Genomic DNA, 18,322 nt, shown 5'->3' on the forward strand with positions numbered 1-18,322 from the left:
GTGCTCACCAAAGGTGGATCTAGATATTATGTTTCGTTTATTGATGATTACACTCGTTATTGTTGGGTTTATCTTATGAAAAATCGGTCTGAATTTTTTGACATTTATCATATATTTCGTGCAATGGTCAAAACTCAACATAATTCTGTTATAAAGTGTTTTCGTTGTGATTTAGGTAGTGAATATACCTCTAATAAATTAAGGATAACCTGGTGCTGTGTAAGCACGATTTCTCCCTCTCCAGACGTCGTTTCGTCGATCCGACCGTTGAAGACGAAGACCTATATGTTGCGAACCTGCTGTCCAAAAATTAGTCCGATCCAACGGTTAACGAATGCGCAATCGGTGTTTTTCTGAGACTGATTTAACAAAATCGGAAATAGGGTTACTCTTCTCTTTTCTCTTTTGGTGGTTGTCTTTCCTATCAAAATAGTCTCTCTCTTCTCTACGGTAGATCCCAAAATCAACCAAAGCTCTGATACCATGTTAACAATGAAAAGAGGAAGAAAGAGGAAGAAGAGAAAACAACCACTCTGGGGTTTCATATCATATAATAAACCAAAACTGAAGTTAATAGGGTTACAATGAGTATATATAGAGGAAAATAGAAAATATCTAAAATACCCTTACTACTAATATATAATAATATTATCTAATAATAGTTTTATGATTTTTTAATTTCTCTTAATTTTTTATTAATAAATTTATTTGAGTAGCTAAAAATAAAACTATATTTACTTGCTCTTAAATATAATATTATTGGAGGTAACCAAAGCTACCTCAAGAGTATGAGAGGTTTAGCCCCTGCTACCTTTGATATTCCAATAAGTTGTCCCTCAAGTGAGTCATGAGAAGAAGCTAAAACCGACTTTAAAACCGTTGATAAGTCATGAGATAAAACTGAAATACACAGAGATCCTTATTTAGTGTGAGACTTCTTACTTACGCAATATTTTAATACATGTCACTCTAGATGTCTAATACATGTCACTCCACATGTCTAAAGCTTGATATAAATAACCATATGATATGATGGTAGCAGCAATCTCTCGAGAAATCAAATAATTATTGGACCATTTGTTTTATATTTTTAAAATAGTGATTTTGATTTTGATTTTAAAAAATAATTTTTTTGTAAGAATCTATTTGCAAATAAAGAAATTATTTTATATTCATTTGTTACCAATTAAAATATAATTTTTCCATTCAATAATTTATATTTTTATTATTAAAGATTTTAATATAATAAAAATTAAAGGCGTTTACATTCAAACGAATTTAAAAATATATTAAAAACTGGACAAAATTAAATATTATTAGATATATTATTAGATATGTTTGAATCTTTTTTTGTAAATATCGCTTGAATAGATTAGATTTTAGATTCATTTTAAAACTTTTAACCAAAACAAAATAAACTGCATCGATAAATTTTAATATATATATATATATATTATTAGTATGATATATTGTATTAAACTATTACTTTTTAGTTTAAATTATTTTTAATAATACTTGTTTGTTTAATTTGATATATTTTTATTAATATTTTATATAATTCAAACATAATTGATCAATGTTAATTTTTTGTATAATATATATAATTTTTTTTTCAAACTTGTTACTTTAATTTTATAATACTAACATTAAAATAGTATTTTATAAATTTTAATTTTGATCAACAAAAAATCAATCTAATTTAAACTACATTATTTGGATTGGATTATATCAGATTTTATTAGTTGTCCTCCAAACCGAACAATGAGTATTTTCATCTTTGGATCGGATGATATTTTTTCTCAAAATCGATCCAAACCGCTTCGCAAACACCATAAATGAAAATGACTCCCTCTAGCGTTTTTGATAAGATAGACCAGTTGTTTTAGATCAAAAGGACCAAAGAGAGTACTTTTTTTTTTAATGTATCTCTCAAAAATAATTTTTATGAAAAACTTCAAAAATAGCTTTGTATTTCAATTTTTTTTTTGTTGAAATTTTATTATACAAAATAAGTTGTAGCAAACAGATGAAATACTTAAAGTGATATTTTTGATAAACTATTTAAAGTAATTTTTCAAATTGAAGCTATAATTTTTAATTTTTTTTAAAGAAAATGCTATAACAAGAAGATAGAATATTGCAAAATCATTATTATTTTTTTAAAATCGTAACAAACGGATCCAATTCATGAAAGAAAGAGTTCCTTTTTAAAAAAAAAAACGTAAATAGTTCTAAACTATTTATTTATTTATTTATTTATTTTATAATTAGGTATTTTTATGCTAAAAGTTTATTAAAAAGAAAATAAAAATAATTGGGGGACATCAACCTAATTCAAAAAAGAAAAAATGTCTAAAAAGTTTCTCAAATTATGTAGATTTCTAGCTCTTGTGAATAAATTATATACTATAGCATTATTCTTCATATTTTTTTCTTGCCTTAGAAACCACCTCCGTAAATGGTTTTTTACAAGCATTAGAACGATTTGTTGTATTTGTGTCATTTCTACGATTTGTTTCGCAACCATTTCTATTTAAAAAAAATCCTTGAATATCTCCAAGTCTTGAGCAATCATGTGATGTAAATTATCATCGGTAACATTAACATTTGGATATGTTATACTCGACACCATAGCCTTTGAGTTGACTTCTAAATCATAAGAGATTTGATGATTTTGAATAATGTTCTCCTCTAATATTATATCACTCAAAGAACCTACAATGCACATATTCGGATATTGATGAACCTCTTGTAAATGATTTGGGTCAGTTGAATTAGATAATCTAGAATCAACAATCTCATGAATTATTTTTAAGACCCTATGTAGGATGTACCTCATATTCCTCAAGTGTCTTTGGAATGGTTTCCAATTCTCCAAAATAAATTGAGTTTGAGTTAGAAGTTTCTTCATGATTTTTATCAATTTTTTCCTAACCAGAAGGACAAAATTCTTGAATATTAGCGGTGCCTCAAAGATCAACATCGGAGATATGATCAATAAAATAATTGTTAATAACACGATAAACACTATCGAAGTAGCAATGTCAATTTACAAGGAAGGGTCTTTTGAATTGTAAATTCAGCATTTTAAAGTTTCCTATTAAAACTTAGAGATTTTGACTCAAGATTGATTTTGGTTGTGATAACAGAAAATAGAGAATGTTTTTGGTTATGAAAACAGAAAACGAAGAACGTTCTTGGTTAGTAAGAAACACACAATTTAACTTATCTATTTAATTTAATAATCAAAAGATTGTAAATAAATATAGATAAGAGTAGAGAAATCACGTAGAGATTTATCTTGGTTCACCTAATCCGAGTTACGTCCAGTCCTCACAGTTTGTGAGATTTTTTACTAAGTGTTGAAACGAAGAATGTTGGTTTTTTTACACCACCAGTTCAGATCAACCTTGATCTATTAGACAACTCTACCTTTCTACCCAGAAAGGATTTCAACAGACTACCTTTGAACGTTGAGAGGATTTTTACACTTTACCTTTTATCATACAATAGTCTTGATATTACACGATTATGATTTAAATTGATTTGTCATAATCTGAGAAAGCTCAAGACTTGTTTGAGTTTAGATTCTTTTGATAGAGAAATACAATAGAATGATTCTAGGAATTAAATGAGAAAACATAAACTGATTCTTGTATGTGAGTGAGAGACTTCCAAGTGTATGATTGTAAGTAAGCGATGAATGGCTTTGCACTTGAAAACTCTAATTTTTCCTTGAGCTTGGAGTTCCTTTTATAAGCTTCAATGAGGCTTATGACAACTCATATGACCGTTGGAAAGGGTCCAGCTGTCATGTGTCAGCTTGTGGATAAGATCAGACTTGAAACAAGAATGTTCTTGAGTGATCATTGTTCGTTTTTCTGCTTTATAATGTTGATCTATAGCCTTTGTATTATCCATCATTGACAATATTTCATGGGCCTTCTATAACTTGTGCATATATCTCATAGATAGGCTTGAAGTATACATTTCGAGATCGTTCTTCAATCTTGCCAATCAAACTGGAGAATGATCATTCTTGAATATGGAGAATAAACTTGATTGATTCGTCATGAGCCATAGATTTTATCCTTTGCATTTTGGAGTGTTCGTTTGATGAGATGAATCATGTATTTTCCTTGGAGAATACTGATAATATGATTGTAAAATCTAGGAGAAATTCTTTCTTCAACAGAGGAGATCATTTGTTTTTGTTATTCTAAAATTGTGGAGAACGTTCTTCGTTTTCCAGACTTCTGTCATTAATGATCTTCGTTTTTCAGAATGTTGTCAAGAATGTTCTTTATTTTTTCTATTTAATAACCAGAACATTCTTCGTTTCTTACTTTGTTTTAATGCTTACTTTGTTTTAATGCAGTGCTGAATTTTGGTGAGAAATCAACCTTACCTATGTGGAGTATTTCCGCCATATCTGGAATTTTAGTGTCCAATTGAAGTCAAACCAAGTGCAAATGCTATCTATGATCCATAGCTATGACTTTCATGAAGACACCGGAACCCAATTCAGACTCAAAAGAGGAGACAAATGCAAAAAACATCAAACAGAAGAAGATGTGCGCTTGAAGCGCAATAATTGCGCCTAAGGTGCATTTTCAGCATTTTGCCACTATCGGGACGCGGTTGAAGCGCAAAATATGCGCATGGGGCGCGTGGAACGCGACTACATTCATTAAAATGCAATTTTTTTCTTCACTTTTTAGGTATATTGGGAAGTTGGAAGACTTGTGCCCTAGCATAGAAACTCAAAGACGATAAAACTGAAATAGTAAATGTAGCTTGTATGATGGTACAAGAGACAAGCCTAATAAAAGAGTTTAGAGATATGAATTTGGATATGTCCCTTAATGCTTTAAGCTTGAATATGAATAGGCTAGAAATCAGTAGTAACTTGAAAGGGGTAATACAAATTTAACACCTATTAGCTAAAGTATCGGATCTCTTGTGGACAAGGAGAACTATACCTTATCTGGTGACGACTTAGTGTTGTTTAAGGATAAGATCATTGTTCCTAATGAGGGGAGTCTTAGGGATAAGAGTTTAGAGGAAGTTTATAACATTGAGTTCACGATACAACTAGGAATAACTAAAATGTATCAGGATTTGAGAAAAATGTAGTGGTGGCTAGGAATAAAAAAGATGTTGTTAGCTTTGTGTTTGAGTCTAGTATATCACAAGGTTAATATTGAGCATCAAAAGCCTTCAGGATTGTTACAACCTTTAGAAATTCATGAGTGGAAATGGAAGAGGATATATATGGCTTTTTTGATGGGTTTGCCTAAGACATGAATGGATTTTGATGCCATTTGGGTGATAATTGATCAAATGACCAAATCAGCTCATTTCCTACCAATTAAAGCAACATATAGTTTAGATAGACTAGTTGAGCTCTACATTAAGGAGATAGTAAAGTTACACGGTATACCCACCTCTATAGTATCCGATAAGGATCCACGATTTACCTCTAGATTTTGGAAAGCTTTTCAGAGAGCTTTTGCTACTAGACTGAGATTTAGCACATCTTACCATCCACAGACAGATGATCAATTAAAGAGAACTATTCAAACTCTTCAGGAAATGCTTAGAGCTTGTGTTCTAGATGAAGGTGGAAGTTGGTCACTCTACTATAATATTTTTATAACAACAATTATCACTCTAGTATAGGTATGGCACCGTATAAGGCTTTTTATGGAAGAAAGTGTAGGTCTCACATAAGTGTATCAGTGTGAAGTTAGGGATAAGTCTTTGTTAGGACCTTATTTAGTGAAAGAGACCACTAGTAGAATTCAACTAATTAGGAAAAGGATGCATACAACACAAAGTAGGAAAAAGAGTTATGTTGATAAGAGAAGAATGTTAAGACAAAATCTCAATTAAATGTTTTGATGATAATAAAACAAAAGATTAATTAAAGATTATTAATCATGATTCTAAATGCTTTGATATTTAGCATGTGTTTTTGAGTATGTTAAAACAAGATAGGTATCAAACATCACAAATCAGATCAAAGAAAGCAATTTTGGAAAACGAAGATTGATTCTGAAAAACGAAGATTGATCTTTAAGCTATTCAGGAAAAAAAAGATTGATCTTGACCTTCTGCTAAGAAACGAAGAACGATCTTCGTTTATGGCATAAACAAGGATAATCAGTTTCCTTGTAAAAAGATCAATCCTAGAAACATCATTCATCTTATATTCTCATATAGAATCAGCAAAGGATCAATCTGAGTCACATCTGTTCCAGAAATTGAAGAATCAAAGACATGCTTCAATAAAGACATAATACAAGATCATTCTTCAAAAAGAGGCAAGTGCAAGTACAAGACTACAAGATGTAAAGTACACCACTGATTGTACTTTTCCAAACCTGCACACGTAATTAAAAAGCAAGCAAACAAATCAGACATCTGACACAATCAGAAAGTACAAGTTAGTTCATCACAAACAAATTCGAAGATCAATCCTGGTTCTCAAGATCGATCTTGGATGCAGCTGTGATTACTCTTGCTTTATGACAGACTTTATCCAACAGCTTTTTCATGACAGCTGGCCCTATTTCAACGGCCATATCAGCTGTCCCAAGCCTTCTTGAAGTCTATAAATGCAGCTTCAAGATGAAGAACAAAACACAACTAAAAGTACCAAACAAAGATCAATCATTTCAATCATACTCAAGCATCTCAATATCATTCTTAAAGATTGCTGTTTTTTTAATCTTTGTGTTGTGTAAGAATCATTCACAACTGAGCTCTATTTACAAAATATATTTCTCAAATAAGAGTTGAGTAAATATCTAGATTCTAAATAGTCTCAAATCCTCCACTTTGTAACTCAAGGTTATTTTGTCAAATCTTGAGTAAATTGCAAAAATCCTTTTATGTTTTGAAAGGTAACTTATTAAAGCCTTTCCAAAACAGTAACGTAGAACTCAAGAAATCCTTTCTAGGTAGAAGGGTAGGAATCGTGTAAAGATCAAGATTGATCTGTGAAAAAAGTGTAATCACCAAGAACAATCGTGCCCTTGAGCACATAGTGGAAAATCTCACTCTTGTGAGGACTGGACGTAACCCGTGTTTGGGTGAACCAGGATAAAATACCTGCGTAATCTCTCTATCTCTATTCTTGTTTATTTTATGCTGAAACAAATCATATTTTGATAAAATTGATTTTATTGTTTTGAAAGCAAACCAAAATTGATCTTTAACAAAACCAAGATCGGTCTTCATCACTGCCAAGATCAAGCTTGGGTTGAGATCTTATTTTTAAAACAGAATTTTTAAAAAGGGACAATTATAATTCAAACCCAAGCTTGATCTTGAGCTTGGGTTGAAAGCAAAAATAAAAATAAAACTTTCGTTTCATGGGTCATTTTCAAATTCTAAAGAGGGTAGGGTATGTTGCATATCAATTAGCTCTTCCTCCACATTTATATAACCTTTATGATGTCTTTCTTGTTTCTCAACCACGAGCATATGTGTTAGATAATTCACACGCGATAACTCCCGAGTTAGTCCAATTAAAATATAATTTAATCTTTAATCCTAGATCTATACGCCATAGATGGCTATTTCAGAATCAATAGAATAAGTCATATTCCAGTATCTAAGTCTCACTGATGCAAGTACACCAGTTTCTTTATACTTGCATGAGTTGGGTCACTCTGGTTTTATTCAATTTGAAGTAAATTTCGGAGACGAAATATGTTTAAGGAGGGGAGAAAATGTAACGTCGTAAATCAAATGATTAAAAATAATTAGAATTTCAAATTTTAAAATATTCTAATTTATAACTGTTGTTGTTGTTTTTCTTCTTTTTCTTATTATTATTATTATTATTATTATTATTATTATTATTATTATTATTAATATTTTTATTATTATTATTATTATTATTATTATTATTATTATTATTATTATTATTATTATTATTATTATTATTATATCAATAGTCAATATGTTTAAAATAATGTACCATTAGTAAGTTGTTTTCTTTGTTAAAGGTTTATGTGAGATAAATAATAACAAACAAGCTATTATAAAAGTCCAAATTATTTTATAAATATTTAAATATAAAAAGATACAAAAGAAGAAAATACTGAATTAAAAACTTAATAAAGAGAACTATGCCAACATAAGGAGGAGCAAAAGTATGGTTCCAGTTGCAATAGCGGTTAGTAAGGATTAACAACTTTTTTTCAAAGAACACTTCAAGATGTGAGTAATCAAATCCTTTAAACTTTCATGGTACATTTATTTTGGGAATTTGAAATGGAAAAATAGTTTGATATTTTGAATGATATTTTTTTATAAGAATATATTTTGTCGAAAACCTAATTGGGATTTTATGAAATGTAGTAATAGATTCTGAATTGATTTATTTACCACTGTTTGTTGAATTACCCTTTTTATGATTGTTTGAATATATATTCTTTAAAAATATTGTTTTACTGTAATTTCTTGAATGATTGTTGTTATTATATATTTAAATGAAATATCATATTATAAATATATATTCTTTAAAAGATTATTTTATTATATTTTCTTGAATGATTGATATTATTATATATTCAAATGAAATATCATATTGTAAATATATATTCTTTAAAAGATTTTTTTTATTATATTTTCTTGAATGATTGTTGTTATTATATTCAAATAAAATATTATATTATAAATATGATTTTACGAATATGATTATTAAAAATATGAATTATTTTGATTGTACGTGTTGGAGATAAGCTTACGCTCCATATAGATGAGTTTTAAACTTCACAATGAGATGATGTTTAAACTTCACATGGATGGATCTTCTACCCCACGTATAGATGAGTTTTTAACTCTTCAACGAAATGAAGTTTAAACTCCACACGGATGAGTCTTGTACCCCACGTATAGATGAATTTTAAACTCCACAGTGAGATAATGTTTAAACTTCACACGGATCGGTCTTGTACCCTAAACTGGATGAGCTAGTGCTCCACATGAAGAGATTATACTCACTCCGCGGAAGTAGTATATCTTCATATAACGATGAGACATCATTGAATTGATTTATTTATTTTCTGCAGAATAAATGTGCGTATTGTATATATTTGATTATGATAGATGTGGATTATCGTTAATTTAATTAAAGAGTTTTTATTAATTATTAAAAGTAATTGGTTATTTTTGAAAAATCTTAGTTATATGATGTATATTTCTAAAGAGTATTTTTGGACGAACGCGGGTGCTATGATCGATTTTTCCAGTTACTGCACCTGCTAAGAACAATACTTGTTTTAAAATTGTGTGTGCTATTCACTGAGATTGAGTATCTAATTAAAGTGTTGTTTTCAGATATTGAGACCGTCAGGGACATCGAGAGGTGAGTCCTAACTTCTTTGAGATGAGTAATTTCCTTATATTAGATTAGTAGATCAAGAATAAGTAGACATAATGTCTATATTTTACTTTATTTCAAGATTGGTTATTAGATTTCCGGTTTTGAATATTTTGATTATTAAGGAATTTTGAGCTCTGAGGTTCTACTTTAAATATTTTACAATATCATTTTTTTTTGGAAATTTCAATATTTATTATAGTACCTTTTCTCTTATATAAATATGTAGAATTTTTTTTTTGTTATTACCTCAATTGTTATACCCACGTAACTAGGTGTTACATTCTGTCTTTGGTTCATCTTTTGATAATTGTTTGGTTAATCTAGCTCTTGTATTAGAAAGGTCTGAAAAGTCGAACTTGGTCCTAAATTGGGATAAATGTCATTTTATGGTAAGAGAGGGAGTTGATTTAGGCCACCGAATCTCCCACAAGGGGATCGAGGTTGACAAGGCCAAAGTTCAAGTTATTGAAAATCTTCCCCCTCCTACCAATGAAAAAAGGCATTAGAAATATTTTAGGCCATGTTGGATTTTATAGGAGATTGATAAAAGATTTTTCTAAAGTTGCAAAACCTCTTACAAACCTACTTGTGAAAGACACACCTTTTAAATTCAATGAGGATTGTTTGAATGCTTTTAACAATTTGAAAAATAAGTTGATAAATGCTCCCATTATCACTGCACCTGATTGGTCACTACTTTTTGAAATCATGTACGATGCAAGTGAGTATGCTATCGGGGCAGTCTTGGGACAATAGTTGTTGCATGTAATCTACTACGCTAGTCATGTTTTGAATTAGGCACAACATAATTATGCCACAACTAAAAAAGAATTATTAGCTGTAGTTTTTGCTTTTGATAAATTTTGATCTTATTTATTAGGATCGAAAGTTATTGTTTAAACTGATCATGTTGCCTTGTGGTATTTTTTTGCTAAGAAAGAATCGAAGCCAAGGCTACTCAGATGGATTCTATTACTACAAGAGTTCGACATTGAGATCCGAGATAAGAAGGGATCATAGAACACTGTAGCTGACCTCCTATCTCAGCCACGTGCTTGGTTTTGAAACTAGAAAACGGAGAACATCATTGGTTAGTTGAAATTAACAGCTTTAGATTATCTACTTTACTTGATAATTAAAACACCGAAATTAAATAGATAAGGGAAGAGATATAACACACATAAATGTCCTGGTTCACCCAATATGGGTTACGTCCAGTCCTCACAAATGTGAGATTTTCCATTACATGTTCAAAGCAAGAATGTTCTTGGTTTTCACACAACTTTTGTAGATCAATCTTGATCATGTTACAACTTACTACCTTTAAACTTAGAAAGGATTTCCACAGATCTACCTTTCAATCTTTAGAAAGGATTTAACACTACCTTTCACACACATAAAATGATTTTTACAAAAACTTCTCAAGCTATTTCAACACAATAGTCTTGAGTTTACAAAGGGATGATTTAAAGGGTATGACATAATCTGAATATGCTCAACTCGTGTTTGAGAATGGATTCTGATTCTGATGTTTGACAATCTCAAAGAATTTCGAATATGATTGCAAATGAAGTATTGCTTGCTTTCTTGAGTTCTGAATTTTTTCCTTCATCTTGAAGTCCCTTTTATAGGCTTCAAGAGAGCTTATGACAACTCATTTGCCCGTTGGGAGTTGTTCAGCTGTCATATGGCAGTGAGTGGATAAGATCAATCATAAAGCAAGATTGTTCTTGGATTTGGGCAATCTTGCTTTTTGAAAATCAAGAACGGTCTTCGTTCTTGCTTTATGGTAACTGAGTTTTGACTTTAACTTGACATATGTGTGAATTTTTATGCATGCTTTGCACAATATGTACAAACTATTAAAAGTTGCACGATTGTTCTGTCCAAACTTGTCAATTTTTATGCTTCTTGCTTGCTTTTACTTTGGAGAATGATTTTGATTTAATGACGTATGAATTATAGTCTTTTTCATGCCTCTTGTATTGATCTTCATACTAAAGTTTATCCTTGTATATTTTGGAGAACATACTAAAACGAATCTGCAAGTTCTAAATCTGATCTGATTACTTTTTGAAATTCTGGAACTTGAGGAGAACGTTTTTTTGTTTTCCTTTAAAACTGTCAAGAACGTTCTTTGTTTTTTTGACTTGGTTTTTGTTTCTTATTTATTATGATCTGTTTTTATTTTCTTGTTACCTATCTTGATTAACAAACTCAAGCAAACATATCAAATATCAACATGCACATAATCATAATTATAATCTTAATTACCATTTGTTTATCATCAAAACATTAATTTGAGATTTTGTCTCAACAATCTCCCCCTTTTGATGATGACAAACATATTAATTGAGATTTTAATTTTGATTCTTTTAATGATCATATAGAGCATTTTAGATAAAAGCTCCCCCTCAACATGTGATATCCTTTTTGAACCTATATATGAGTTTCATTTGTAAAACAATAATCACTAGTTCATACTCAATGGTTCAAAAACAATTTCATTGATAAAGTAGTAGTCATTAGTTCATACATAATATCATTGATTTAAAGCTATAATCATCAATTCATACACAACAACAAAAAATTACAGAAGTAGTTATACAAAAAGATCTTCTGAAATAATTGATGTTTAAAATCTAGATTATACTTCTCCCCCTTTGTCACAGCAAAAGGAGAGCAGGAGCAGTAGCAAAGCTAAAACGACAATGATGGAGAAGAGCCCTCCGAGGATGACGATAAGGATGGTTGTTGAATTGGTGGAAAAATTGGAGGTGGATTTTGTATGGGTGGCTCAATACCAAGCTTTGGAGGAAGCCGGTTTGTCATCTAGTCTCTTAGAATAACATGTTCTTTATCTTAATGAAGGTGCCTTCATATTGTAAACTTTCAAAAACGAACACACGATCAATACTTCTTGGTCTGTGGCCCCACTTTTCATTATAGATTTTTTGGTTTTGAGAGGAAATCAGAGGGGGAATGAGAATTTTTGAAGAGGATGGGTTGTTGGATATTTTGGTTTTAGGGTTTGAAGCTTTCGTTGAAGAACGTTCTGGATTTGGATTTTTATTTGGAGAAGGTTCTGGGTTTGGATTTTTATTTGGAGAAGGTTATGGGTTTTTGGCAGACTTAGGTTTTTTCAAATGTTTTGAAGCAAGAAAATATGAAAGTGTGGAGGAGGAGTTGAGTGATGGATTTGTCTTGGTTTTGGAGGGATTAGAGTTGGATGGTTTCTTTTGGGAAGGGGATTTTTGGAGTGTTTGGGTTCTTTGAGGGGTTTGGGATCTTGAGGTTTTTAAGGGTTGTGTTGATGGCACTGGTTCTGAAGTAGGAATCTTTAGTAATGGTGTGGAATGAGAATCGTCATCAAAGATTGTGTAGATTGTTTGGTCAGTTGTTTTGGGCTTGGAGGTCCCTATACCAGCGAGAATATGCATTGATCTACATTTGAAGGATGAGGATGTCGAGCGTGTTTTGAGCGTGTTTCTAATATGTGGTGGAGTTTGATGAATGGTGGGAATCCTGGATTGATACAATGGTGGATGAATGGTGGAAAGTGGAGTTGGTGTGATAGGAGAGAAGCTTTGTAACACCCCAAATTTTATAATAAATATTTTCTTAATGAAATAGGATTTTAGAGAATTAATTTGGTTTTAAAACTATTTTATAATATATGTGGATAAATCTTGTGACTAACTTTTGTTATATGAGAGCTTTCTATGATACGCTAGTTTTGTATATATTTTACTAAATAAGTGATATAAATAATAAATATTTTATTTTATTATTTTATTATTTTATATATTTTATATATTTTATATATTTTAGTGTACATATTTTAAAGTATAAGATATTAGATGATTCTACGTATATACGTGTGTTCGTAGTTAATGCAAAATTTTCTCGTATGTTTGACTAATGTTAAGTATGCACATAATTATATTTAATTTTCTTATAAATATATCATATTTCAATTATTTATTTTACAAATAATTATTTTGAAATATTAGTAATATTGCTAGAGTTTCTTTATTTTCATACAATTATTATGGTATGATGATGTATTTTTATGTGATCGTTTTGAAAAATGTTATAGTAATACTTATAGTTATTATTTTGAATATGAGAGTTTTTGTTAAAATTAGATTTATCTATGTTAAAGAAAAATAATATTATGTTAAAATGAGTGTTTTGGAGAAAACGTTTTTAGCGTGGATTAGTAAAATAAATTATTTACTAAGGACTTTTAAAAATACTAGAAAATGAATTTTTGGATCAGACAACTATTTACACCCTTATTAAATTGGGCTGGTTAGGCTTTTCTTTTCTACACCTGCGAATTGTTTATTAACCCTCATTTCTGCCTCAGACTGGCCTCCCCTGTGTTGGGCCTTACAGACTGTTTTACTCCTGCACTTCTACATCTGCCATCTACATCCCTCAATCTACAATTAAAAACAAAAAGAACAAAAAAAATAAACAGAACGCAGCAGCCGCATAATACACACATCAACAACGTCTTCCTCTCAAATTCGTCCAATCAATTCCTTGCTATTTTCAAACGATCCCAACCTCTATCCCACACAAAATCAGCCACTGAATCCATTTTTGACATCAATTTTATCGATCGTGACTCCGTTTAATCAGAAACAGCCGTGTTTCTTTTCTTGGGAGAGCTATTTTTGGCCGATTCCGATCACCATGTTTGTCGTCTCAAAAATATGACATCATTTTTGGATTCCTCTCGTCGAAACCTTCAAGAAGCACTACTCATTTGTATTTTTTGGTGAAGTTGACGTTGGACACTTCCGGCGTCCGATGAGTCGGTGCTACTTTTTCTACAGTTTTTCTCATCATTTTGACTCCAATTTTGTGCCTAAAATTATTATTAATTATTTAAAATTTATTTTTATGCTCCGCATAATTTATCAGTCAGGTCTCAACGATTTTTGTGAACTCGTCGTTTATTCAAACTCGCTCGTTGGACATTGTTGATCTGCAGTTGCTGTTGAAAATTTCCATTGATTTCTGTGTTTGAGAAAGTGTCAAAATAAGGTAAGGGGTGAGAGAGCATTTGAATTCATGAGTATAATATATTGTGAGATGAACGGGAAAACCGTATTTCCCAACGATTCATCTTGAGCTCGCTACGTGTGGCAGTAGCCCTTTGAGGGATAAATTAATTAATATGCAAATATGAAAATTGTGAGATTAAAATATAGAATGGAAATATTTGTAAGGTGTTGATTGATTTAATTTCTTTAAATGTGTGGTATTTGATATTATTGTGATATTGAGTGTCAAATGAATTTTATGTATATGTTTGATTAGATGAGTTTATGTGATGTGATGATAAAAGATGAATGCATTGTGATAATTTTATGTGATGATAATGATGTATGATTAATAATTGTGATGTTATAAATTTGTGATAAGTTTAAGTGATGATGCATGATTGATGATAGTGATGCCATAAATTTGTGATTAGTTTATGTGACGATGATGATGTGTGATTAATGATTGTGATATTATAAATTTTGTGATGAGAATATTGAAGTAACCCCATAGTTGATGAAATAATGGTGATTTCAATTTGTGATTGAGATGACTGTCTTAATGGAGTATCATAGGCCAACGAGGGGATAAATAAATATTAAGAGTTTGTGAAGTGGAGATTATTTTGTCATCATATAGGTAGGGCCTGACAAGCCTAGTGATTCCGGGGAAGTACAACTGAATGAGCCTGATCGTGGCGGTCTACTGTTGAGCCTTAAGGCAAGATTGTTAGACCTTGGAGGTATTCGGGTGAGGAATTCCTAGGTGACTTGGAGGTAGCACTCCAAATGTCGGGAGCTACCATGCAACACACGTTTACCTCAATTGTCGCGTATATGTGTCTCGGGTTGAGTTGTGGGGATCTATGAGGACATGGCCAATTTGAATTGTCCGTCCACCAAGATGGTGGCATAGTATCAAACCTCCTAACCAAGTACTTCAGAGTTAGAATGATACCACATTGTGGGATTTAGGCTGTCATAGGCTTGACTCTCGGGAGGAAGACATTAGGTTAGAGAATGTTCTTTCTGATGAAGAATGAGGGGGTGGTGAAGGTGATCGTTTTGGAGATGGTGAGGAAGATGATGATGGTGTTCTAGGATTTGGGTTTTTTTGTGTTGAAGCTTTTGTGCATGCCATTTTTGAAAAAAAATTGATTGTGGACAAGGATGAAGAAGAGTGGGAAAACGTTTTTTTTGCATAAAGTGTAAAGTTGTTATTTAATGAAAAGAAAATGACTTTTGAAATTTTTCTGAGCAATTATTGAGGGAAACGAGAGTGCCACACATGGATTTGATTGATGGAGCAGACTTTTATTGGGGAGGAGTAAGTATGGAGGTGATGTGGCAGTGATGGGTGGAGTGGCTGTTACTTTATGAAGAGTGGCAGTGGTACGTGTTCAGAAGTTGACTTGAAAAAGCACACGCAAACGAAGAACGTTCCGTTACGACCAGAATTTCTGGTTACAGATTTTTAATAATTATGAGTAGGATTTTTGATGATTTTTAGTTGTTCCTTTATTGAAATAAAATTTGCTTCAACAAGAGGCTTTGTGAAAATATCAGCAAGTTGATTCTTTGTATCAACAAAGATTAATTCAATTTCTTTTTTATTCACATGATCTCTAATAAAATGGTGTTTTAATTCAATATGCTTTGATCTGAAATGTTGAATGGCATTTTTGGAGAGATTAATAGCGCTAGTATTATCACAATAGATTGGAATATGAGAATAACTTACTGAAAAATCTTCTAGTTGGTTTTTGATCCATAACACATGTGAACAACAATTTACTGTTGAAACATATTTTGCTTCAGTGGTTGATAGAGCAATTGTGTTTTGCTTTATGCATGACCAACTTATTAAGGCTTATCCTAGGAACTGACATGCTCCACTTGTGCTTTTTCTTTCAATCTTATCTCCGGCATAATCCGCATCACAGTAAGCTACAAGATCAAAGTGAGAACCTTTGTTATACCAAAGGCCAAAATTAGTAGTACCGACTGGATAGCGAAAAATTATTTTTACAACAATTAAGTGAGATTCTTTTGGTGGAGATTGAAACCTAGCACACAATCCTACGGAGAAAACAATGTATGATCTACTTGCAGTTAAATAGAGTAAAGAACCAATCATTCCCCTATATTCTTTTTCAATGATTAATTTTCCGTTTTCATTTTTATCTAATAAAAAGGATGGATGCATGAGAGTAGTCATAATTTTAGCTTCAGTCATCTTTTTTTTTTTTAATAATTCCTTTATGTATTTTTCTTGACATATGAAGATTCCATCTTTATGTTGCTTAATTAGTAATCCAAGAAAATACCTTAACTCTCCCATCATACTCATCTCAAATTCACTTTGCATAAGATTTGAAAAGTCATCACACATCTTTTAATTTGTTGATCCAAAGATGATATCATCAACATATACTTGAACAATGAGTAAATCATTTTTGTTTGTTTTCTCGAAAAGTGTTTTGTGTCAATTTTTCTTCAGGAAAATCCGTTTTTGATCAGGAATGAGCCTAATCTTTCATACCAAGCTCGGTGGGATTGTTTCAAACCATATAAAGCTTTAGTGAGTTTAAAAACATGGTTTGGTTTGTTTTGATCTTCGAAACCGGGAGGTTGGCGAAAATAAACTTGTTCATTTAAAAAACCATTTCAAAATGCACTTTTAACATCCATTTGAAAAAGTTTAATGAGTTTATGAGATGCATATGCAAGAAGGATTCATATGGCTTCTAACCTTACTACTAGAACAAAAGTTTCATCATAATCTATTCCTTCTTGTTGATTATAGCCTTGGGCGACTAACTTTGCTTTGTTTTTAATTACTCTTCCTTCTTCATCAAGATTATTTCTAAATACCCACCTTATTTCAATGATGGACTTATCTTGTGGATCTAGAACAAGAGTCCATAATTCATTTTTTTTCAAATTGAAGGAGTTCTTCCTTCATTGCTTCAATTCAAGATTGATCAACTATGGCTTCCTTGGTGGATTTTGGTTTTAATTGAGATATCATTGCCATGTTGCTATTAACATCATCCTTAAATGACATTTTTTTTTCTAATGCCATCAGCTGTATCATCAATTATTTGATTTTGTGGATGATACCTATTAATTTCCAGCTTATGGGAGGAGTTTGAAACGGAGATTGTTTATCAATCTCGTTTTCCTGGAGAACAATCTGCTGCGAATGTCCCGATTGTTCTTCCTCCTCGTCATCCTTTTTTCTTAGATCAAGGTCATCAAACTCATCAAATAATACATGCATACTAGTTTCAACAATTTTGTTTTGTAAATTAAAAACATGATATCTTTTAGGTTCTGTTGAATATACCCAAAAAATTGCTTTGTCTTATTTTGCATCAAATTTTCCCAAGTCGTCTTTGTTATTTAAGATGTAGCAGTAGCATCCAAAGATGTGAAAATATGAAATATTGGGCTTTCTATTTTTCACGATTTTATAGGGTGTTTTGTTTATGATTTTTCTTATTGATACACAATTCAACATGTAGCATGAAGTGTTGATGACCTCATCTCAAAAATATTTTTCAACATTTGATTCTTCTAAGATTGTTCTTGCCATCTCCTGCAATGTTCTGTTTTTTGGTTCAACAACTCCATTTTGTTGAGGAGTTCTTGCACAAGATAGATTGTGAGAGATACCAAGTTCATCAAAAGTGACATCAACATACTCATCACAATTTAATAAGATCTCAATCGTAAGTCACCATCATCATCTTCATATATTATTATGTCACAAAATACATTCTTCAAGGTTTATTATAACATCACAAATTTATAACATCACTATCATCAATCATACATCATCACCATCATCATCATCATCACA

This window comes from Cicer arietinum, chromosome 3, assembly GCF_000331145.2.
Source record: "Cicer arietinum cultivar CDC Frontier isolate Library 1 chromosome 3, Cicar.CDCFrontier_v2.0, whole genome shotgun sequence".
NCBI classification, from domain to species: domain Eukaryota; kingdom Viridiplantae; phylum Streptophyta; class Magnoliopsida; order Fabales; family Fabaceae; genus Cicer; species Cicer arietinum.